Raw genomic sequence first — 15,027 nt, forward strand, 5'->3', positions numbered from 1 at the left:
TCGTTCTCGCTCGAGCGAGAGGTTCTGTGGGGACCTCGGGTTGCTAACCTCATTTTAGGACAGCTAATGATTAATTAAACAATTAATCAAACAATTAAAGAATAATAAATCAAGAGCAGAAAAAAAAAATTTTAAAATTTCAGAGCCTCGCTTGATCGGGAAAAATCAGCCGATCGAGCGAGCTATAACATCAAGCTCTCGGTTCCAGCTTTTCAAGGCCCCTCTCGATCGGTAACTTTCACCCGATCGAGCGGGCTGCATCCCAGAAACATGATAGAACAGATTTTGTTGCTGTCAATTCTGATCATTCAATTCCAATCACCAAAGATCAACATGAATCATGGTTTATAAAATCTCAAACATGCATATCAACATGTATAAAGGTTCAAGCATCAAATCATACGATTATTACATTAAACGAATCATTCAATAAACGTTAAAGTTGGAACTACACAAGATCTCACAAGTGTGTTTCAATTCATACTAGTTCTCACATGTTGATGCTTTACATCTATCATAGTTCATCTTAAACCCGAGTCCTCACTTGCTAAGTCTCGCTCCCGAGCTATCAATGTCCTCTCAGACTAGCTCCTGCCCCACCTGTTGTCATGCACACATACAAAACAAAACAACAGCCGGATAAACTCCGGTGAGAAATCATTCTCAGTATAATCGACATATAAATGCATTAAATAAATTCATATCAACTCTAAACATATCAACTCAAGAATAGAGTAAAAATAACGCATATATCGACTCAACTTCAAATCAAGACTTCAATTTATATAGCGCGCTAACTCAAGAATTGATTCTTATCACTTCGTTGCCATCAAGATTCGTAACCGATCTTGACATGGATATCCATCTATCGTCGTCTCATCAGACTCGAAAATAAGGTCCATCTGACCTTGGCATTAGAATCAATTCAATATCATCATATCATATCAAAAGCAATAAAGATCCACTACCTGTGATGGATCGACAAGAACAATAACAAGTTCATAATCAAAATAAACATAACTAGTATGTGATTTGGCGGACTACTCAAGATTCATCAATCTTGAGTATCATAGTCCTGAATCTCGATATCGTCTTATACCTTTCATTCTCGAGTTTGTCATGTTCCCCGTCGGGATAGGAAGTACCACAACTCCTATATGAATCTGATCATTCAATCATAATCAATCTTCAATCACATTCACTTCAATCTTGATCACTTCTTCTTTGGTTTCAAGTTGAGGTTCTTGAGTCAATAGTCTCCTATTAAACTCTGAAACATATCATCAAAACATGCATATCAAACCTCATTCTATTCAATCATTTCAGAATTGAATCAAAATCATTCATATAGATTCAATCAACATCATTTCAAACTTTAACTTCTTCTTATTCGGTATAACTTGGAGTCTTGCATCGTTCGTCTTTCAAACATGACTGAAACTGAGAAATAAAAATGCTATATCATTGCTAACATTTCACTAACATCTCAATTCAATCTTTGGTTATCAAAACTGATCCTAAAACATCAACCGGTGTTGTAGCGATTGAAAATCGGGAACCGACTCGGTATCGAATTCTTTATGAACTTCTTATCAACTTATAATCACTTCATATCATTCATACTTCACATATCAGCAGCTATAATCACATGTTAACAAGTCAAAAACATGCTGAAACCATGACAAGTTTGTTTCTTAATTCATTTCCAATCCGACTGCGATATCGAACGGCATACGAACTCAAAAACACAACTTAGTTTCATAATATGATCTCTGCCATATTTCGTTCTTCAAAACATGCCGAAAGAATTAAATACTTACATCAATACAAAGGCTTCGTCTCAAGGATTCCAGAACATCTTTCGGAATCGAAATCGGACAACCGACGCAAAAGTTACGGCGATTTGAACAACTCGTATTTCAAAGGAAAAAGGAAGGGTCGAGCTCCTATGTTCAACTTTTCTGAATTCTGAACTTTACACAATATTTACACGTTTCAAGGCTGAGTAAGCTTCAGAAAATCTGATATATATTGCATAATTGCAACTTAGTCCCTCAAATCCTCATTAATTGCAATTCAATCCTCGGCCTTCGTTTTAATTCAATTTCAATCCAAAATAATTTAAGAATATTAGAAATAAAATCAAAACTCTAAATATTCCAAAATTAAATATACTTGGATTAAAATAAATTAAATTCGGATTAATTAAATAATCACGGCCGTTTGCACTTTAGCCCTTGCAACTTCGATATTTGCAAATCAATCTCTGATCGGGTTGTATTTTCAAAATTAATCGTCTTTAATTCCCGAAACATGGAATTTAATCTTAAATCCCATAAATATTCAAATCGAGTATTTATTCTTTTAATTTAAGAATTCTCGGAATTTACTTCTCAAAATCCGTAAATTCTCAAATTAAATATTTTTAGCTCGGAAATTAAATCTATCATTTCCATAACTTCTCAAATCAATATTAGCCCATAATATGGAATTTAATTCTCAAATCTCATAATTAATATATTCAATATTTTCGGGCCTTACAATTCCTTCCCTCTAAGAAATAATTTCGTCCTCGAAATCACATTCAATCGAACTATTCAATCTGATAGACTGAATGATTATCTGAAGTGATTCTCACTTCAATCATCCAACTCTAATCTTCGTATCTTATCTCTTCATCTCCTATCAGATTTTTTTTTCTTCGAATCTGCTTCTAATCTCTTATACTTTAATTCACTGAAAAGAATTCTTTTTGAGTTAATTTTCTCCTTACTCAAGGATCTGTTGAATATTCAACTTAACTCATAATCTCCTAGCTATCTATTTCATTTGATTAAAGTACATAGAAAAAATTAAACTGATACTTCCTTAACTTGGATATGTGGAACAAATCAGATCCATCATATCAAGCTGAAAGGAATTAAGCTTTCAATCAAATCATCAATTCTGTCTAACCTCTCAGTCAATGAAATTCAGCTTCAGTGATGACTTGTTTCATTCTCTTTATCATTCTATGCTATGCATAGAAAACATATCAAGTCTACACTGTCATTCAGTTCATCGTTTCAAGGTCAGTATTCAACTTCATATTTTGAATCTGTAAATTCAACTCTGCTCTTTCTCTATTCTGAATTGAATGATGTTTCAAGAATAACTTTTCCGCTTAACTAATCAGTTTCAGCTTCAACAGTTATATCTATCATTCAATTACTAATTCTAATTCTTTTTCATTGTTCTCGCTTCATACAGATTCATATTTATCATCTTTGTGTTCCTCAAATCACATCTGATCTAATATCGACAAATCATGTCTGATCTGATGTCATATACTTCAGTAGTATCATTTCAACACAAAGAAATCGGATTTTTTTTTATCATATCATCATAGCATTATCTCAAAATTGATTCATTAGCGATCCCAAGAATTATAATCATCAAGTGGCGACACATCAAGACAAGTAATACTGAATCAGGTATTAAAGTTCTGAGAATAGTCTCAATATCTGGAAAATCAACTCAGATAATCCATCAATCGACAATGGAAAATCAACTCAGATAATCACATATAACCAACTCTCAGAACATCAGTCACTCAATCGATGCCACATTATGTCGAATAAATCTAAAGTCTTAATCCTGACAATAGATTTTTATCATTCTTGTAATTTCATCATATCTCTTTCTTCGTCACAGATCTGAATAGACAGCTGTTATTCACATCTCATACAGTGTATTCTACAAAGCTGATTAGTCTATTCGGACTATCTATTAATCAGAGTACAATACGCTGCATTCACAGATTTCAAAGTATTCAGATATGTTGATAATCGGTATCATGACAGATAAAGTTCATTCTCGCACTTCGATTCAACTTCTCTGACTATTCTTCCAATTCAACAATAATATTTTGTACCTTTACCTCAAAAATTACTCAAAGTCTTCTGATCATCTGTATTACAATTTAATAGTAAACCCAATGTTTCAATCTGAAACATTATTTCGTAGCTTACTGTTCTTATTGCAATGAACCTAATCACAATTCAGTGATTTGATCATACAGACAGATCATCGTATACAGTAATTGAAAGAGTGGGTGCCCGGTGAGCCAACTTGTGGCTAAGGGCTGTTATGACTCTATGTATAAACAATCTTTTGTTTAATATAATTTACACTTTTATAATGGCATTTACTTTTTCTTTTATCATATTATTATGTTGTGACATACTATAAGATGTTTAGATGAAGACCTTGAATATACTATAGTGTATATAAGATGTGGTGGCACATGGGGATGGCTATTATGAAACACATCTTATAGTCACTGTATATTCTAAACAATTCCTAGTCGATTGAGCCGTCCGTTAATAAGGATAAGGATCGCTCGAGATTGAGACTAGCATTTGCGATGCCGAGTACCACGTTTCATTGGTATGGAACATAGAGATGTTCAAAGCATGCAAATGGATATTCATACGATGAATGATCGAACTACCCTATCCGGACTTTCCAAGTGGTTATCACTTATCGAGTGGATAAAGTCCGCGGTTTTGGTTGTACGCCATTAGTCCTTACTACTTGAAACATCATTGAGACTCTATATGCTAGTACTATACTTTGACTCGTTTACCGACTCTATTGGGGTCATCAGGTGTCGGGATTGGGTATAGTTACGACACATATAGGAGTCGATGCTTTGTTGTCAAGGATTCACCACATACTTGCTAGTATGGATATCCTATGCAATCTGAGGAGATATTAGTGTGACAAATCTCTGGCCAGAGTACATGATGTGTTTTAAGAAATGGTTTCTTAGTAGCACATGCGATGTCACTATTTGATCTTCAAGATGCATTGCATAGTTATCGAATCTCGAACGACTCTCGATTTACCAATGGTTGTTGATTCGATCGGGATATATGGATGAAGGGACCGTACTGTACGCTAACCAAAATCTATTGGTTCTTGCAGGCACTATCAGTGATACCTAGGGAATCATGGGGCGATGTAGCTAGGCGCTCTTACCATGATTCGATGGGCAAGTCGGAAATTGTTGTTTCGAGTCACAAGGAGTTGTGAGCTCACGGCTAGCTGTATCCCTGAACCATTGAGGGTCACACAAGTAATGGATTTTTAATCCCCGTTGAGATAGTTAAATTTAAAGAGTTAAATTTAGTGAATAAAGAAGTGGGACTTCTTATATCAGAATAGAAGAGTAAGATTTCCTAAAATGACATAGGGATGGGCATTTTTGGAAATCACTGAATTCGGATTCAGAAAATTTATCTTGACTTTAAAAGTTGCAGAAATGGTTTCTGTGCACATTGGTGAAATTGGTTTATCAATCTGAGTCACGATGAATTTTATATTAATTTCTGAACATGCGGGCTTTGCTTGTCAGGCTTGAACTTATGACTAATGGGCCCTAAGCTGTTAGCAGCCCACATTATAAATAAGTTATTGCAGTACAGAAATTGAAGAGAATAAGGCATAATTTTCGAAAACACTAGGTTTTTCTCTCTAGTGGCCGCCGCCCCCTCTCCTCTCTCTGTCGAAAATTCCAGCCTGTGAATTTCGAATTTTCAGTCTGGTTTAATGGATCAAATTCGTTAATTCTCTTCGTAGAAACTTCTGATAGATTTTCTAGTGCAATCTATCAGAGGGATTAAACTTCTGTTCGTGGACCTGATTGAAGAATTGTTCGTCCATCAGTTCCTGGGATATACAACAAGAGCAGAGTTATCTGTTGGTGTCCATAATCTCGTTTCGAGATTCAAGGTAAAAATTTAATTGTTATTTAATTTTTACACGCACAATTTAATCGTAAAGTTTTGATACCCATGATATGGAATCGTTCCATATAAAATTTTAAACTTCCGCTGCACCGGGTATCAATTCTGATTGATCTGAACACCGTTTTTCCAACAGTGGTATCAGAGCCAGGTTGCTCAGATCAAGCGATTAAATTAATCGATTGTACAAAAAATTTTAAGCCTTGGTTTTTTGAAACAAAAAGGATTTTAAAAATTTAAAATAAACGGGCAAAACACGGGCAGCGATTGGATCGCTGCCCAGGTCAGCGACGGGCTGCCCGGCCCGAGCCCCTTTTAGGGCGCAGGCTGCCAAAAGGGCGCGGGCTGCGCGGGATCGTCCCGGGCGGCCCGGGAAAATTAATTTTTATTTTTTAATCAAAATTTTAATATGTTAAAATTCTATTTTTGGTCCGATCAAAAATTGTTTTTGATTGGTCCACGAGGCGTCGGATCGAATTGTTCGAGTCCGAAAATTTTAAAATTGATTTTTGGATAAATTTGAATTTTTGGAAAATTTATAGATTTTATCCGTTAAATCGGATTTTATGAAATTAATTATTTTTGGTACAATTGATGATAAGATATGATCTTATGGAAATATTGAGTAAAATATGATTTTATGTATAAAATTGGATTTTATATGTAAAATATGATTTTATTTGATAAAAAGATAAAATATGATTTTGTATGTAAAATAAGATTTTATATATGGAATATGATTTTATCCTTTTTAATTTAATTGACATTGCATGTTATCCAATAAATTAATTTTGAATTAAATATTATTGGATAAGGATGATCGATTGCCATGACCAATTTTGTAGGTGTATCTTAGGGAATTTACATTTGTTTTTATTGTTGTTGGATTTATTAATGGGTCTGGTTTATGACCCAATATGAATTGTCATATGTAATAAAAGTGGGCCTGGTTTATGGCCCGTTCCCACCCCTTAAAATGTATCCCATACTTGTCATAGTTATTTATTGTAAATACATTATACTTAGTGGGAGATGAAAATTTGAAGACGGAGGTGGGCCCAGCAGACAATAAAGACTGAAGAAATGTAAATTGAAAGCACAATGTAATATGATTGCATTGCATACTTGCATATCACCTAGGATTGGACTTAGACTCGTGATTGGCAACCACGGGTCGATTAGTAATGGAATCGATCATCCTAAAATATAATATATGATATTATCGTTGTATGCATGTTTAGACTAAATTGTATGAATCCCGCAAGCATACAAATTTTAAATGATGAGACAAATTTTCAAAATTAAAATCACTCATTTTAAATATGATTTAAAATTGATATCAAGATAAATAAAGGGAATTTAAATATTGTTTAAATGTTCCTACCTTCCATCAACGATCAATGTATGAGATGCTACCCGCGGATACGATCCGGCTCATATTATTGGGGGGGGGGGGGGGGGGGGGGGGGGGGGGGGGCGTTCGTCGGAAAGCTGTACATTGGATCGACACATGTTGTAAGTTGGGTGGAACTCCCATGGGATTTGCTCATATTATTGGGGATCCACATGGCGACCGTCCATCACAACTTAATATTGATGGGTCATCTTGACGTGTCACAATAAACGGCGTCATATTATTGGGCCCTTATTGGACATGAGGTAAAAATGTGGAGGTTGCTTTGGAAGCAATTGGGCTCTACCTTTTGAAAATTATGGTTGGCTGATATTATTCGGGACCATAGTTTGTCAATTGAACTCCATGTTCCCACTAAGAAAAACAGTTTCCCGTTTTCACTAGAGGGTAGTGAAATCGTTAAAATAGTGGGAGTGAGATTCATAAAATAAATTTTGCCTATTTTATGTCTTAGTAAATTAATTAAACAATCACTGATTATTGTCTGTTTTTTTTCAGTATTTCATTAAGATGAATTCGCGCAATCCACTATTCTCTATTCTCGAACAAAATAAACTGACTGGCGCAAACTATACGAAATGGTTCCGTAAGTTGAAGATTGTCTTGACCTCGGAGAAGATGCTCTACGTGTTAGAAAAATCTCCTCCGAAGGAAGCACCAGCTGATATAAGTCCGGAAGAGTTGGCCAAACTTGATAAATGGTGGGACCATGATATCAAGGCCAAATGCTATATGCAAGCTTCGATGTCTGATGAACTCCAGAGGCGATTTGAGGATACCGTGAATGCTGCTGACATTCACGTACAACTCAAGGAACTTTTTGGGGCTCAATCGAGAGCTGAAAGGTTCGCTACTGTAAAAGAGTTAATGACGTGTCGCATGCGTGAAGCGACTTCGGTCCGTGATCATGGGGTACGCGTGATTTGGCTCATTCAAAAGTTGGTAACGCTTGATTTGGTATTGGAGCATGAACTCAATGTGGACTTATTACTTCTCTCTCTTCCTTCATCGTTTGACGGTTTTGTGGTGAATTTCAATATGAACAAGATAGAGGCCTCCCTTGAAGAGATGGTCAATATGCTTGTAACTTATGAAGCCACTTTAAAGAAGGATAAACCGGTTCTCTTGGTGGGCTCCTCTTCTTCTGCTAAGAAGGGGCCAAGTACAAAGGGTAAGAAACGTTCTGCCCCATCCAAGAAAACCGGACCCGAGAAGAAGAACAAGACAAAGGCTTCAAACATGGAAAAGTCCAAGGATGTTTGCCATCACTGCAAGAAACCCGGTCATTGGAAACGTAACTGCAAGGAATATCTAGAGCAGTTGCGAACTGCGAAGGGTATGTTTTATATTGAAATAAATGTTTCACTTAATACAACTTCTTGGGTATTGGATACCGGATGTGGATCTCACATTTGCAATGATTTGCAGGTGATGACAAGAAGTCGCAAGCTTAGAATGGGTGAGACCCAGCTGAGGCTCGGAAATGGTTCTAGAGTTGAAGCCAAAGCTGTGGGAAACGTTTATTTAATTTTGCAGAACGATTTTAAGTTACTTTTGAGAGATTTTTTATTTGTTCGAGACTTGATTAAAAACATTATTTCTGTTTCTATGCTTGATAGAGATGGTTTTTCTTGCAATTTTGTGAATGGGATTTGCAATATTTGCAAGAATGAATGTTTGATTGGAAATGGACAACTTGAAAACGATCTATATAACTTAAAATTATAAGACGTTCCAATAAATTATGTTGATAAACCGGTAACAACGAACAAAAGGAAAATCGATAGTCAAAACCCGGCAAATCTTTGGCATGCTAGGCTAGGTCATATTTCCTCAAGGAGGATGAACAAGCTAGTGGGAGAGGGCATGTTTGATATGTCTGATATTAACTCTCTACCTACTTGTGAATCCTGCCTGAAAGGAAAAATGACTAAGTCTCCATTCAAGGGGAAACCTGAGCGTAGTCAAAATCTGTTGGATTTGATCCATACAGATGTTTGTGGTCCATTTAGAATTGGTACTCAATTTGGCCACACCTAATTCATTACCTTTACTGATTATTATTCAAGGTATGGGTATTTATATTTAATGAAATATAAGTCTGAAGCATTTGAAAAGTTCAAAGAATTCAAGGCTGAAGTAGAAAACAAGCTAGGTAAAAGTATTAAAGCACTTCGATCGGATCGAGGTGGAGAATACTTGAATACCGAGTTTTTGAGCTATCTAAAAGAGAATGGGATTCTCTCTCAGTGGACTCCTCCTATGACACCTCAGCTGAATGGTGTATCGGAGCGTCGTAATCGAACTTTGTTGGACATGGTTTGATCCATGATGAGCTTCACTGAGCTTCCACCTTCGTTTTGGGGCTACGCGCTTGAAACGGCGGTGTTGTTGTTGAACAACGTCCACACTAAAGCAGTGAACAAAACACCATACGAGTTATGGAATAGCAAAGCTCCTAAGTATTCATACTTGAGGATTTGGGGATGTCCAGCTTACGTGAAGCAGACAGCGGGAGATAAGTTGGATAGTCGATCCACCTTATGTTATTTTGTAGGGTATCCGAAGAATTCAATTGGGTATTATTTTTATCATCCTACTGAAACAAAAGTGTTTGTTTCAAGGAATGCCACCTTCTTGGAGAAGGAGTTCTTATTGGATAAGAAAGGCGAGATGATGGAACTCGAAGAAATTCGAAAAGAACCCGAAATACAAAATAATGATCCCATACCTCAAGAATCTTCAGAGGACACGCCTATACCTAGAAGATCCGAGAGGAATTCTAGACCTCCTATTCGATATGGTCTTCTTCTTGAAGGGGATCAAGATGAACCCGATGTTGGATGTGATCCAAGAAACTTCAAGGAAGCAATTTCTGATGCGGATTCAAATTTATGGCTTGAAGCTATGCAGTCGGAAATAGATTCGATGCATACAAACCAGGTTTGGTCTTTAGTAGATCCTCCCGATGGAATTGTTCCAATAGGGTATAAATGGATCTACAAGAGAAAGCTTGGGCTTGATGATAAGGTATTGACCTACAAGGCACGATTGGTGGCGAAAGGTTATACTCAAAGACAAGGAGTTGACTATGATGAAACCTTTTCACCAGTTGCAATGTTCAAGTCCATAAGAATCCTTATTGCCATAGCTGCTTGGTATGACTATGAGATATGGCAAATGGATGTGAAGACTGCATTTCTTAATGGAAACATTAAGGAAGAGATCTATATGACGCAGCCTGAGGGATACACTCCATGGGAAGCGAGCATAAGGTATGCAAGCTTCAGAGATCAATCTATGGTCTCAAACAAGCATCAAGAAGTTGGAACCAGAAATTTGATGAAACAATAAAGGATTTTGGTTTCATCAAGAACCCGGAGGAACCGTGCGTGTACAAGAAAGTAGTTAAGGATGCTGTGACATTCTTAGTACTTTATGTTGATGACATCTTACTCATTGGGAATGATGTAGGGATGTTGCAGTCAACAAAGATATGGTTATCAGGTAGATTCTCGATGAAGGATTTAGGTGAGGCATCCTATATTCTAGGAATTCAGATCTATAGAGATAGATCTAAAAGAATGATAGGACTCACTCAATCAACTTACATAAAAACCATATTGAAAAGGTTTTCAATGGATGGGTCCAAGAGAGGACATCTACCTATGTGTCATGGAGTTTCTCTATCCAAGTCCATGTGTCCCAAGACTGATGAAGATATAGAGAAAATGACACATGTACCATATGCGTCAGCCATAGGTAGTATCATGTATGGGATGATATCTACCAGACCGGATGTAGCATTTGCTCTGAGTGTCACGAGCAGATATCAAGCCAATCCCGGTCAAATGCATTGGAAAGCCGTGAAGGACATTCTTAAGTACTTACGAAGGACTAAGAATATGTTCATGGTATATGGAGGAAGAGAATTGAGATTGGAAGGCTACACCGACTCTAGCTTCCAAAGTGACGTGGATGACTCGAAGTCAACCTCTAGATTTGTGTTCATGCTCAATGGCGGTGCTGTCTCTTGGAAGAGTTCCAACCAGGACACCACAGCGGATTCCACCACTGAGGCAGAATACATTGCGGCATCAGCTGCTGCTAAAGAGGCCGTTTGGATGAGGAATTTCGTCCAAGAGTTGGGCGTCATTTCTGAAGCTGTTGGTCCAGTCCCGGTGTACTGTGACAATACGGGTGTCGTTGCTCAGGCAAAGGAACCAAGGTCTCATCAAAGATCCAAACACGTACTGAGGAAATACCACATCATCCGGGAGATCGTGGAAAGAGGAGACATCACTGTCAAGAGAGTGGCCTCTGCAGACAATATCGTTGATCCACTTACTAAGCCCTTGCCAGGACCATTATTTTACAAACATCGCGAAGCAATGGGACTGCGTAGTATGACTAATTGGCTTTAGGGCAAGTGGGAGATTGAAAGAGTGGGTGCCCGGTGAGCCAACTTGTGGCTAAGGGCTTTTATGTCTCTATGTATAAACAATCTTTTGTTTAATATAATTTACACTTTTATAATGGTATTTACTTTATCTTTTATCATATTATTATGTTGTGACATACTATAAGATTTTTAGATGAAGACCTTGAATATACTATAGTGTATGTAAGATGTGGTGGCACATGGGGATGGCTATCATGAAACACATCTTATAGTCACTGTATATTCTAAACAGTTCCTAGTCGATTGAGCCGTCCGTTAATAAGGATAAGGATCGCTCGAGATTGAGACTAGCATTTGCGATGCCGAGTACCACGTTTCATTGGTATAGAACATAGAGATGTTCAAAGCATGCAAATGGATATTCATACGATGAATGATCGAACTACCCTATCCGGACTTTCCAAGTGGTTATCACTTATCGAGTGGATAAAGTCGGCGGTTTTGGTTGTACACCATTAGTCCTTACTACTTGAAACATCATTGAGACTCTATATGCTAGTACTGTACTTTGACTCGTTTACCGACTCTATTGGGGTCATCAGGTGTCGGGATTGGGTACAGTTACGACACATATAGGAGTCGATGCTTTGTTGTCAAGGATTCACCACATACTTGCTAGTATGGATATCCTATGCAATCTGAGGAGATATTAGTGTGACGAATCTCTGGCCAGAGTACATGATGTGTTTTAAGAAATGGTTTCTTAGTAGCACATGCGATGTCACTATTTGATCTTCAAGATGCATTGCATAGTTATCGAATCTCGAACGACTCTCGATTTACCAATGGTTGTTGATTCGATCGGGATATATGGATGAAGGGATCATACTGTACGCTAACCAAAATCTATTGGTTCTTGCAGGCACTATCAGTGATACCTAGGGAATCATGGGGCGATGTTGCTAGGCGCTCTTACCATGATTCGATGGGCAAGTCGGAAATTGTTGTTCCGAGTCACAAGGAGTTGTGAGCTCACGGCTAGTTGTATCCCTGAACCATTGAGGGTCACACAAGTAATGGATTTTTAATCCCCGTTGAGATAGTTAAATTTAAAGAGTTAAATTTAGTGAATAAAGAAGTGGGATTTCTTATATCAGAGTAGAAGAGTAAGATTTCCTAAAATGACATAGGGATGGGCATTTTTGGAAATCACTGAATTCGGATTCAGAAAATTTATCTTGACTTTAAAAGTTTCAGAAATGGTTTCTGTGCACATTGGTGAAATTGGTTTATCAATCTGAGTCACGATGAATTTTATATTAATTTCTGAACATGCGGGCTTTGCTTGTCAGGCTTGAACTTATGACTAATGGGCCCTAAGCTGTTAGCAGCCCACATTATAAATAAGTTATTGCAGTACAGAAATTGAAGAGAATAAGGCATAATTTTCGAAAACACTAGGTTTTTCTCTCTAGTGGCCGCCGCCCCCTCTCCTCTCTCTGTCGAAAATTCTAGCCTGTGAATTTCGAATTTTCAGTCTGGTTTAATGGATCAAATTCGTTAATTCTCTTCGTAGAAACTTCTGATAGATTTTCTAGTGCAATCTATCAGAGGGATTAAACTTCTGTTCGTGGACCTGATTGAAGAATTGTTCGTCCATCAGTTCCTGGGATATACAACAAGAGCAGAGTTATCTGTTGGTGTCCATAATCTCGTTTCGAGATTCAAGGTAAAAATTTAATTGTTATTTAATTTTTACACGCACAATTTAATCGTAAAGTTTTGATACCCATGATATGGAATCGTTCCATATAAAATTTTAAAACTTCCGCTGCACCGGGTATCAATTCTGATTGATCTGAACACCGTTTTTCCAACAGTAATTTCAATAAATCTGTTCATAACTACCACCTGTTTACCTCATCTGTACTGCTTCATCAACATATATTTCAATATGACCAACATCATATTCAGTTTCAGTTCATCGAAGCAATAGTTTCATTCTTCAGTTCAATTCACACAGTCTCTTTCTGATACAGAGGTGATCATATAATAAGATTTCACTTATCATGTATCTATTGCACCAATAATGAACAAGTCAAAACAAAATAAATGTGTTACCTGTAATTTCATTCTTAAGTGCAATTTCATTATGATCCTCTGTATACTTCTGAAACTGTTTTTCATTTCGAATCTTCTTAGAATCTATGTTTCTTCGAACATATTCTAGCACATTTGCCTAAAATGTTTTTACACTGATTGTTCGGATATCTCCTCTCACAATGAGTGTAAAAATCATTAGCATATTCTGCATTCAGACTTAGATAAATTTGTTTCGGTCTGCTAGAGTTAAAGAAACTACTTTCATATCGTTGACTTCATATCTACTCTAGAGTAGAAATTGCAACCAAAGTACTGATTATCTCACATACTACAACATATCTACAATTTCATTCATTCTGCCTCGTCATTCAACTTCAGGTCTTTTAGACAAAGCTATGTCTTTCATAACATATTTCAATCGTCAGCATTTATTCAGACATATTCTTCAATACTCAAATTACTCCGCTTCTGATTGGTATATTCTTCTTTTTCTCATCATTTCTATCTGTTGTGGCAAATAATTGTTAATTAAAACCTTATTCTAAGCACTTACCAACAAATAAAGATACCTCAATTCTGTCAAAATTTATTCATCAAAATCTATCAGCTGATTGCTAGGTCTTGAAGTTGGTAGACAGTCAATCTGATACGTCATTCATCTGTATCTTTTAGGTATCTGAACATCTCTTCAAAACAACTTCTACCTGCAATACATCTATTCATTCGCTGATATTTTGTTCTGTTCAATCAGAGATATTTCTTTCAGCTGAGCAATAATATAGTTCTGTTCAATCTGACCATACCATTCTATTCAGTTTGGTCATACAACTCTGTCAGTCTGGGGTGCTTACATCACCCAAAGAACAATTTTCTCTTCGATTCTGGGTGCTTACATCACCCGGAGAAATTCTTATAATAACCTCGATAAGAATTCAAAAATTTACAAATCAGTAAATTAATCACTTCAATTTCAAAAGTAGATCAAGAGCACATGCAATTTAGTAAATCATCGAATCAAATACTGCATAATCATGCAATACTATAAATGCATATGACTCACTCTACCCCGCTCAGCTTCTATCTCAGTCCAGAACCTACGCTTTGATACCACCTGTTGTGGGGACCTCGGGTTGCTAATCTCGTTTTAGGGCAGCTAATGATTAATTAAACAATTAATCAAACAATTAAATAATAATAAATCAAGATTGAGAAAATCCCTCAATCAAGGTCATCCAAAAATCAAATCTTCTGGATAACAAACTCTGCAATAAACGTTAAAGTTGGAACTACACAAGATCTCACAAGTGTGTTTCAATTCA

Source organism: Henckelia pumila, unplaced genomic scaffold (genome assembly GCF_033568475.1).
Source record: "Henckelia pumila isolate YLH828 unplaced genomic scaffold, ASM3356847v2 CTG_19:::fragment_3, whole genome shotgun sequence".
In the NCBI taxonomy this organism is placed as follows: Eukaryota; Viridiplantae; Streptophyta; class Magnoliopsida; order Lamiales; family Gesneriaceae; genus Henckelia; species Henckelia pumila.